The sequence below is a fragment of the Corvus kubaryi genome, unplaced genomic scaffold, assembly GCF_017639235.1.
Source record: "Corvus kubaryi isolate FWS band 111438036 unplaced genomic scaffold, C.kubaryi_AGA036_p1.0 66, whole genome shotgun sequence".
In the NCBI taxonomy this organism is placed as follows: domain Eukaryota; kingdom Metazoa; phylum Chordata; class Aves; order Passeriformes; family Corvidae; genus Corvus; species Corvus kubaryi.
Genome location: NW_024582054.1, coordinates 28,940,446 through 28,951,865, shown reverse-complemented (window position 1 = coordinate 28,951,865; position 11,420 = coordinate 28,940,446). Strand labels below are relative to the sequence as shown.

Below are 11,420 nucleotides of genomic sequence, written 5' to 3'. Positions count from 1 at the left end.
TCAGGAACATTTCTGAACCTCCAAAAATATGTGCAGATTGGCTTTGGTGTACTCATTTCTTCTTGTTTGAGCACTAAAAATGCATTCAGGCAGTCTCTTAAAGTCATACAAATAACAGTCATTGAAATGGAAAGCAGCAAAATTATGAATATTGTATAATGCAATGTTAAATTACAAATAAATAAAACATCTGGGGCCAGATGTTGCTATTGGATTCCTGTGTGGAACTGCCATTCCTTTCAGCAATGTTGTGTGTGCACTTCTGAGAGTGGAGTTTGGCCCTTGATGAAGAGAAGCATTTTTTTAATGCAATATTAATGGAGGATGATTTCTCCACTAAAAACAAGTTGAGGGTTTCTCTGGAACAACCTTTAATAACAGTGTGGGGGGTTGTGGGGTTTTTTTAAGGCTAAAAAGAAAGAAAACAAGACTGAAAGAAATTGGAGAAACCTCTACAGAGTACATATGGTGAGAATAGGGAACAGACAGTATAAGCAATTTACTTGAAGCAAGCCTGAGTGTTCAAATATCACTCAATGGTTTTAAAATATAGAAGAATGGTGAAAATGTGTGTAGGAAGAAAAAGACATGATAAACTTTCCAGCCTCAGGTGGACTTGTCAAGTACTGAACTCCCATTTTTCCTTTTTAAAAGTCTGTTGAATCTTTCCCCAATAAAGAGTTTACTAATACCCCATGGGCAGTTACAGGAGAAAAATGGCCATTTAATCAGGGAAAAAAATCCCCTTCAGAGGCTTGCATTGTTTGGTTGGGGGCAGGTTGTAGTAGGATCTGGAAGATAATTTTGCACCAGGGATGATTTATTTTTGGGTTCCAGTGATGCTTGTGTTTGCAGGTGATGCTTTGTCACCGTTTCTCCTCCTACCCTCTATGCCCCTGCCTGGGCTTGTTTGCATGTGCTTTTCAGAGCTGGAAGGAAGCCTTTGAGAGTGGTGGCTGTTATTTAGAAATGTTCTGGAAGGAGTTAACTTTTCAAGAGACACATCCCAGTTTCCAGCCTGCAGCCTTGCTGCAGCCCAGCTGGGTCTGCAGAGCACAGTGCACCCAGGCTCAGCACTGGTGTCAAACCTGTGCATGAACAGTGAAAGAAATTAAAGATCAGGCAGCAATTAACTGCTTTCTGCACATCTTTTTGAACATTTTATTAAGGTGCTCTTAGTCTCCATAAAAAGTTGTCCACTTTCTCCTGCCAATTCCCTGCTCTGCATCACAGGAAAAAGAGAATTTTACATCATCCAGCCCTCGAGCTGTGCCAGCAGCCTGGTGCCCAGTAGTCCAGCCAGGGGAACCCGGCAGCTCCAGTCAGATTGGGAGCTCCCAAGTTTCAAAATAAAGGCTCAAGTGTGTGAAACTACATTGTGAAAGCAAAGGCATGCATCTGACCCCGGACAGCATCAGCAGTCTGTGCCTTTGGAGAGGAATTGAAGGAAAGATGCATAAAAGTAATCTCCCTTTGCTAGAAGTTATTTATTGAAATAAAACCCAAGCAATCAGTGACCAGGGGAAGACTACAGACTATCTTATTTATTAGTGGCAGAGAAAGAGAAAACTCACTTTTTGACAGTGTCCTTAACGTTTTACAAACCTATCTTCCTGCTGCTGCTTACTCTTGTCTTTTCTTGACCCATACCAGCCTGTGCAAATTCAGTCTTCTGCTCAATGTCCCCTCTCCATAAAGTCCCTTTAAAAAGCTGACTGTTCTTGACCTGTGGTCCTAACTCCTCACTGAACCTACCTACAGATGACAATTCCCCAGGTCAGGGCAAAAAGCCTTCTCTTCCAAACAATCAATCCTTCAACCTGGAAATCCTTTTATGGCACAGCAGGGGCAGCATGTTTGCTATTTGCTACTTTGCATTTCCTTAAACGGAAGGAGGAGATAGAAAAAAAACCTGCTCAACAGTGTTTTGGTCGCTGCTGTGAGAAATGACATCATCAGTAACCCAGCCAGATGGGGCTGAGCACCGTGTCTGTGAAAATGTTCATAGGAGCACTGAGCACCTTCAGACAGATGCTTTCCATTAGACTAAACACAGGTATTGCTTTTAAAAGTGTGCAAGGAAACGGAGCTGGAGACCAAAGCCAACAGTAAAACACAGCTGTTCTTTAGCCTTGCTGGCCCCCCCAGTTATTTTTCTTTTCAAGGCGTGGGCTCAATCAGGAAAATGGAAAAATGGTGGAGAAGTTCTATGTATGTCTCTTCCACACTCTGGATTTTATAAGGTAAGCTTGAAGTTTCTCCTCCAGTTTTTCTTATCCAAATGTTATCTATACCAAATCCAAGTGCTAAAGCTGGAGGGGGAAAATTGAATATGCTACTTTTTGCGTGTAAGAAAATTGTGCCAAAGCTTTTACAGGGCCTTTAAAAATGGTGTCTCTAAATAACACCTGCACTATACATTTTATATGCCAGTGTTTCAATTTATGAAGTTTCCTTTGGCTATGGCTGAATGCTATCCTGCTTTTTATATCTGACAAGAACTTCTCTGCCATGTCTCTGGAGATTTTGGACTTCAGGGTGTTAATAATGAACATCTTATGCTTGTTTTGGTGCCCATGTCTGACAAGAACAGCACTGGCTTTTAAAAGCCCTTTATCTGAGCTGAGTGGAAAATGATGTTCCCATGCCATGGGACTTTTCTGCGTTTTCAGTATTTTCTCTTCCTATGCAGAAATAAAATGTGTGCTAGGTTTGTGACAGATTGGTGTGCTGCAACATACTTTTGGTTTTTGGTGATGTCTGCTCCTTTGCACAGAATTATCTGGCCAAAAGGAAATGAAAAACGCCCTCTCCAATGTGTGATGCTGGATGCTTTGGCCAGGCAGACACAGCAGCAGCAGCAGCAGATGCTGGTCCATGAGCCCATCCCTCTCTTTTTCAGGTCTCTGTGCAAGAGCAGTGCCTTTCTCGCAGCTCCAAGGCATTTCCCAACAGGTCTCTCACAAGCCATGAGTTCCTGCCAAAAGAGTTTGTTTTCCTGAATCAGCATTTTCTGACTAGGAAGAAAAAATTTTGATTGCTTCTGCTCGCTACAAATGGACCGATTGAGAGTCCCAGGGAGAGAGACTTTGCCCATCACATCCACTTCAGTGTGGGCCTGAGAAATACACAGTAACCAATTAGCTTAATGGAAATCTCCCAATATCTCAGCGTGGAGAAGAGCTGATACTTTTAAAACAATTGCATGTTTAAAAATACATCTTTCAGTCATCTCCAGCAGCCTCATGCTAACAGCATAGATCTGTTCCAGCAGCATAAAAAAGAGAAGGTTCCATTATCAGACACTTCAGCTATTTCCCCTGACTAGTCTAGAAAGAGAATACCAAAATCACTGAAGTGCCCTGGGCAGACATTTTATAGCAGTGCTGGCTATTTCATTGCTTGAAGCAAGTCTATAATAGCCTTTTAAGCATCATTCAGCCTGAATTATCTGCTTAAGACATGTACATAAATCTTGCTATATTACACAATATTTTTCTGCCCCCTTTCTTGAATTTTAGTCCTCCAGCTCAGGTTCTAGAAAAGGAGCAAATTAGTTTTCCTTCAGTTACTCATCAAAGCCAGTGGGAGGACTGAGTTATGCCAGGAATTTTTGGCCCAGTTTATCATATTCAGAGGAGTGAAATTCTATCTAATGAAGTGGGAGAGGTGTTACAGAAAGAGGAGGCAGTAACTGACTTATTATTACTCATTTCACCTTGCTTGATTTTATGTCTTTTCTCTGCGTGTGCTCTGCAGTGTTGTAGTATCTGGATGATCCATTGACACTCATCCACACACTTCCCTTCTGATGGAGGCTCATGTCCTAATCATGGGCCATTAGGAAAAGGATTTTAACCACCTTAACCCCTAATCCCAGCTGTAATTTCCAGCTGTTTCACATAGGTGTAGTTCTGGAAAGGGGAATAATCACCACTGTGTCTGCTGGGGCACCTCCTGTGAGCGGTGCAACTCCAGTGTTTGCATAGCAAAGCCAGGATGAAATATGGAAAACATGCCCAAGGCAGGGAACAGAACTGAGACCCACCTGTCTGGATGAATGCCCCAAGCATCAGCCTGCAAAATTTACCTTGAACGCCTGTCCTCTCTCGCTTTGTGGAATCTCACTCCCACAAGGACAGTGACTCAGGAAAAGGCATGGTCTCACCTGAAATCTCAAAGATGGCTTAAATCTTAGAAGTTGAGTGAAAATTGGCAGTTATTGGAAGAGAGCCCTCTGAATTATAGCCCCACATAAAGACAGGAGGTGTCAATTCCTAGCATGCGCCACGAGGGCAGCAGTCCCCTGGCCAGACAGCTCATGGCAGCTTGGAATTGCTGAGGATGGAGATTATGAGGAAGAAGTTGTTGTTGTGTGGGCTAGAGGGCAGAAGACACAAACCCAAGGAAAACTGGGTCTTGTTAATTCTGCTCCACCAAAACCAATTTAATGTTCTCTTTTTGGGTGCTGCCTGTAGGTTGTAGTCTTGTTATAGCTGCTTGCTGGTGTCAGTTTTTCCAGGAATTCTATATGTCCCTGTGCTGCTGCTAAGCCGAAGCAGGAGCCATCTATACTCACATATACACAGGCAGAGCTGTCCAGATTTGGTGCAGGAAAATCTGGTGGATCTATTCCTAGCAAACTGTGAAGTATGAGGAGTGATATATTGGGGAATTTTGGCATTGAGACTGAGAGGCAGTGCTGTTCACAGCCCCATTCCCTCTAAAGCTGGTGCCTGTCCGTGGGACTGTCCCCCAATCTATTGCAGGAAAGAAGATGCTTCTTTTTACTGGTAGAATGGAGCAGAGAAGAAATGTAAATCTATTGCCTGCTTGTTGAGCTGAGCTGTGACCTGACCATGCACTAATTGGATCACGACAGCCAAAATGTGTTCAAGTCCTACATGAGAGCCCTCGGGGCATGGACGTGTCCACGATGGGTCTGTGTCCGAGAGCTGCCTGTTGCATGTTAGTGTGCTAGCTACTGAGCTAATCTTCCTGCCTGGAGTCAGCACACATGAGGTGTGTTCAGGTGACATCTCTGGAGCCTGAAGGTCACTGCTGATGTCCTGCAGCACTAACGCTGGAGGGACACACTCTTCTAGTGATCCAACGCCAGCATCAACACTGGAAGGACACGCTCTTCAGCCACCCATCCTTTCCTCTTAAATGTGAAGAGCAGCAGCTCCTGCTAGGAGTGAGAAGACAAGTTTCTTTCCATAGATGATCAGACTGCCAACAAAAATCCCAAGCAATCTGTAGCAGGGTTTGTATGATGCTGACAAATGCCCACTGGGAGCACGGCTGCCACCACCACCTCGTTCTGCAGAGGCCATCAACTGCTGTCAGATGATAACAACTTTGGATAATTAGTGTCCTGAAGGGCTTGAACTCAGAGCTCAGAAATGAAAAACTGCATTAGAGAGCAGCTATTGCCTCCTCACCCCTCGAGACTGGTTGTGTATGTCGAGCTCAACAATAACATTAATAAAAAGCAATCCTAAGAAAAGCAATATAGCAGGCTAAATTGCTTCTGCTGCGTCTTGGGCTTACATTTCATTACAAATACCTTCTTACTCAGGGTATGGTCTTTTTAAGTCATTAAGACAAGTCCTGAAGTCCTTTCTCAGTTTTCACTCATACCTCAGATTTTTTCTCATTAACTTCAGTGGACGACTGTGTCTGACTGGAAAGTGAAAGGGGGTCTTGGGATTTGAACTGCTGGGAATTTTGCTTGAGTAAGCAGCAAGAAATGTGGCCATGATAATAACCTTTTCTTTTTTTTCTTTTCCCCAATTTCTTCATGTTGCTTTTCTGACAGCTCTGAAAGAGTGGGAAGAAAGCCGTTAGGACTCACCACCTTTTTGGTTTATTTTTGAGGATTTGTGAAATGTTTTTCTTTTGAATTTCTTCGCAGAAAGTCATTTCAACTGGAAAGCCATCATATCTCATTTAGAAAATGTCAGTTAAAACTGGTAAGGGCATTTTTCAACTAAACCAACATGAAGATATCAGGATAACTACCAAAACGTTTAGGTCAACAAAAATCTGGCCTTTGTTTTTGATTATAAAGGCCCCAAAAGTTTTAACTGATTTTTTTTGCCCTGTTTTAAATTAGAAGTTTGGCTAAATCATTCCCATAGAGACTGTGTTCAAACAAGGACATGTTTACATATCTGCCTCTGATCATACAAGATAGTGCTGGATTATGGGATGTGCTGGCTTTTCAGCCCCAGAGAGTGGCGTGTCCTCCCCACAATCCTGTCCCTCACCAGAAACATGGACTACTTAGATAAGAGCAGCTTCACTCCTTTCCTGACTTCAGAAAAAAAAGCCCCTTTTTTTTTTTTTCTCAAGGAGAAAGTGACACCAAGGGCAAAACTGTATTTCAGCACTTCTGGACACTGCAGAGAGGCTGCCCCAATTTTATCAACAGAGGGTGAAGTGTTGCATGGGAAAACTTCATCACTGGAAAAAGTTTACTTTAGCCTATTTTGAATATGGTTTAGAAATCACCAAGGGGTTACTAAAAGTCAGCAAAACTGTGGATAGATTTATCTAAGATGAAATTAAGAGTGGCCAGCTCTGGAAATGGGTTATGCAGGTGTAGGGAAGGCAGTCAGCAATCACAGGTGTCTGGGACAGGAGATGCTCATGGGAGGGCCTGGGGAAATGCAGAAAGGTGACAAAAAGCTGTTGCAGGGCAATGACAGCTTAAAACTAACACAGCCATCTCTGCAATTAGCATATGAATATGCTTAACGTTTCCTCTCTTTTACCTGTGGTTTTAACCTCAAACCTCTTTTATCCTATTCCATGCAGCTGTATTGCTGCTTCACAACACCTCTGCTCTGCCAAAGGAGTTCTGAAGAAGCTGTGGCAGAAATGACCAGGCATCTTGAGAGGATGGCCGTGCCAATCTTCACGAAGTAAGTCCTTTTTCATACACCACAGTGTAATAATGTGTAATAATGGACATCGGCCCTCGCTCAGCCTCATTTAATGACCCCTAACCGAGTGAATAATTCATTCAGCGCCTAGAGATCTCTCGTGGAGACTTGTTTTACCACAGGGCCCTGGGGAATGAAAACAGCAATAAAGTTCCAGCTTTTAACCCATCCATTTACAAAGCCTCCTGATATTATTGCATCCACGATCAATTTAAATGAACTTGTTGGAGGTTTACTAGCAGCCTTCCTGTATTTCATGCCTCGGTACATATTTTTTCAGAGCATTTACAGCTTTCACTTATTGTTAGTTTGAAGGGAACAGAGAATTCTCAACCACAAAGTCACACTTTTATTTAAAGCTTTAATTGTCTCTAAGAAGAGCCTGTCTGACACCCAGCCTTTTCGGAGTCAGTGATGTCGTTTATTATCCAGTAAACTCTTTTAGGCTTTGGGACAGGTTAATACTCCTCAGTACCAGTATAATTTTTCTTAGACTGTGTTACTGTGTTTATATGAGGATCTTCATTTTGCTTTGGCAGCAGAATTTCTTTTCTGCTTCTGCAAATTACAGAAGAAAAAAAAAAAAAAAAAGAAAAGCCTTCCTAAGCTGGATCGCTTTGCAGCTGTGAAAACCTATAATAACTTCAGTCGGATTACAACTACATCAAAGGTATTATATATCCCTGAGTAACATATTTACTGGGCTTTTCAACAGCTGTATAATTAGCTCTGGATGACTACTTTTTTTCCTCCACATCTTTAAATATCCATATTCCAAATTCACAGATATTCAAAGGGAAGGTGGTTCTCCCTTTCACAGAAGGTGCACCCCACCAGATTTTTTCCTTAGCCCTTGTTTTTTTTTTTTTTTCCCAGAAATAAAAATACGCTTCAGCTTCCCTGTCCCCTGGTAACCAGACCCAACGTGTCCATCACCCCTTCTGGCTCACTGTGGCTGCCTGACTGATGAGGAAAGTGGTTCAGGCAGGGGATGGGGACGGAGTCCTTTGTGGCGTCCTCCAAGGAGGCAGCTCAGAGGCAGCAGCTGTCCCCAGAGCCGGTCGCAGCCCCCTGGCACAATAGGGGGTGGCAGAAGGTGAGGAAAACGCTCGTGCCTCCACAAGGAGGAATAAAGGCTCCATATGTCCCGGGCCCCAACAGATGCTCCTGCGGGCTGACCCCCTTCGCCGTCCGCTCCCTCCCGCCTTCCGCCCGCAGCCCCTCCATCAGCGGCCCTGACAGCTCCCATTCACGGGGACATCCCCAGCCAGGGTGGCTGTGGCAGCCCACCAGCACGGCGGGAGCTCCGCGGAAGGGGCTGGGAGCAGCGCTGCGCCGGACAACGCGTGGTGTCAAAAACCCTCCTCCCACCGCGCACGTCCGCTGTCATTCCGCTGCAGACGCCTTTGTTATGCAATTATCTTTATTCTGGGAACAGGAGGGAAAAGAGGCTTTAAAATTCTCTTCAAGGCTAGCTGGGTTCTCCTTCCAGGTTTTTTTTCTTTGCCCTGCGATTAGTAGCAGAAGGCAGTGCTTGAGTGTTGATGTGCAGGGAAGTTTCTTCCCCCCTCGAGAAAACATCACAGCCTGCTGGTTTATGTTGTGCTGATTGCTCATTCCCATGGCCAGGACGGCAAGGGAAGGCGTGAGAAATGCTTTTACATGGCCTCAGTAGAAATGCTGATTCCCTCTTAATTTTTTTTCTCAGCTGATGGGATTTTGAACTTAGTTTTCTCCTTAGAAAGATTTCCTAATGTGAGCTCCTAGCCTGGACTTGTCTGTTCCCAGTGGCTTTGCGATGCGTTGGCAGGCTGGCTCTGACGTGCAGGAAAGACCCAGCTGGCTGAGCACTTTCAGGACAAACAGATAAGACAATTTACTACCTGATTTTATGAGAGCCATTTACACTTTGCAGAATTTTTTAAGCAGCAAGCCCTTAAGAAGCGTATTCTGAGCGTGATACCTGGGAGAATTGCACACACATTTCCTATCAGCAGCCGGAGAATAGTGTCTAACACCTGCTATGAAGAGCTTGAAATATATTCTTAAATGGCTTGATTGCTCTGCCTTTCCCCTGAGATGAGATGAGACATTATGGCGCAGCTTCTTTTCCGCAAGGAGACCGACTGCAGACACTTCTCCAGTGAAGCTCCAGAGCAGCCTGGCTGAGCCTGTGCTCGCTCGTGCTTACACCCCCTGGAATTGGAGCCTGTGCTTAAAAGCTGGCTTATGCTCACAGGGACCCTCAAGACCAGCAACTGGGAGGCAGCAGACACAGGCCAAAGGCAGTTTAAGGTAGGATCCTGCCCTACAAGGGTTTACAGAGCAGATTGAGAGCAGGGATAAACACCAGCAGAGAACCCCCTCGAAGTGTCCTTGCTGTGAGCGCACACTTGTGGCTCTGCAGTGTCTTTTCCTTCTCTGCATCATCCCCAGCCACACTTGGGAAGCCAGCAGCAGTAGAAACCTGTTTTGCAAGAGGAGTGAAAACACCCACGTTGGTTTCCTGGCTCAATCTGCTTTATCAGAGCATCCAGCTACTCCCATCCAGGTGTTCTGCAGTGTCATCAGGAGGAAATCCTCCCACCCCTGGCCAGGTGAGAGACAGTATCCATTGGGGGATGGCTGAACACACCTTCCCCTTCATCCCCCAGCCTCTGACGTTCCACCAAGCCATCGATGGCACTGAATATTCAGCTACCCAAGCACTGGATGGGTAAACCAGAGAACCCTCTAGACAATACCTCCCAAGGGCTTTAGCCCCAGCCTCTTTGGTGCTCAGCAGGTGGGAAGGAGGGGTGCTGAGAGACACACCTTTATAGGGGACCTTTTATCTCAGCATCTTGAATGGGAGCACATTTCCAGCCACTACCTTGCAGTCCTTGCACTCCTCTATGCCAGCTCACCCCACCACACACCCACCCCGTGGGCTGGTTTGTGATGTTCTTAGAGGACACTGTGGTTTCAGCTGGACTTGGTGGGAGCTGGGAGCTTTCAGCCCCATGGAAAAGACAGTGCAATCTAATTTATATGAAAAGAAAGCCTCAGTGATTTTCTATCACAGAGTGTTGGTGTTTTCAGACACCTGAATATACACTCTGCAAAGGAAAGAAGGAATGTATTAGGTATGTAAATATTAATATTTATGAAATAAATCCCAAAGTTTCAGCTCTTCTTTGGTTGTGGATGTCTTGAAGCTTATTCCATGGAGGATAATGTTTTTCTGCTAACAGGTAAAATGGTGGAAAAATCAGGGCAGGCAGAAACTCATTTAGCATTTCAATTAACAGGGAAAAGGCCCTGGAATTTGAGTAGCAATTTTTTGTAGCTTTCAATGAATATTTTCAAAGCTTTCTCAAATAATGTACTTTTCTTTGAACTTCAGTTGCTGGAAGATGCCCAGGAATTTCACACAGATAACAAGCCTTTCTCCTCACTGCCACTCCTATACCTGCAGGACAGTTCAACTGGCACTCCTCATCCCTCTTTCATGTTCCCTCTGCTTTTGTGTGGACCCTTCCCTCCTTGCAAAGGCAGCTGGACCTGGCTGCTGTAGTGAGGCTGCTGGGATGCCAGGTCGTACAAACTCCAGGCTTAGTGAGTGTATTTTGCTCTTGCAAATTAAAAAACACAAACAAAAGAATGAAAAAGTGCAGGTCTAAGGATGTGTTTATGGGACAGCTACAGACCTTCTCTAATTATTTTTTGGTCTGTGGAGGAGTACAAACTGATCCTTGCATAAGCTTTTTGCAAAATGGAATTGAGCCAAAATGTCTTTACTTAGGGGTCCTTCCATCTGGCAACAACAGGAAAATTTATCCTAGATTCTGTCAAAGTCTTAATGAAAAGGCTGTCAAACATTTGTGATGGCGACAAAACTTTTCAGTTTTACCCACGCTGCCTGGTCAAATGCAGTAAATTTTATTGTCCTTGTGCCAAATTTCCTAGTTTTTGGAAAGATACCAGCATTATATGTAAAATAAAGTGGAAAAAGCCAGCAAGGGAACAAACTCTGGTTGATCATGGAGAGTCACCCTCGCTGTCAGGCTTCTCTGACCACACCATATGCTGTTGTTCATGCCCATCATTCCTGTATTTCAGAGCTGGGCAGAGGGGATGTGACTGGTGGAATTCAATGCCCATGATTTCTGATTTACAGCCACAAGGAATTGGATACTCCTCCTCGCTGCCCCTAAGCTATCTCATTAACTGGCATAGACCAGAAAGTTTCCAGGGAGGTGTGAAGCCAGCTGTGTCCCAGCAGAGCACAGGACTTGGCTCAGGGAAACCAATATCCCCTCCTCATGTTGGTGATGCTGTGATCTTCAGAAGCTGTACAGAACTGAGATGCCTGTAGTTAATGCTGAAATATTAGGTGGATACATCTGTGTTAAAGGAGGAGTCTAATTTTAAGCCTTTAAATTAATGGTCAACTTCTCTGTTGTGGTTTGGCAGGCAGGGGAGAGGAAC

General features: G+C 44.4%; 1 long non-coding RNA gene across 1 annotated transcript; it reads left to right on the top strand.

Moving 5' to 3' along the window:
* Positions 1 to 2,638: 2,638 nt before the first annotated feature.
* LOC121674156 lies at positions 2,639 to 10,118 on the top strand. The gene is made up of 2 exons (XR_006019468.1): positions 2,639 to 6,929; positions 7,827 to 10,118. It is a non-coding gene; the product is annotated as an uncharacterized LOC121674156 (long non-coding RNA).
* The last annotated feature ends 1,302 nt before the right edge of the window (positions 10,119 to 11,420 follow it).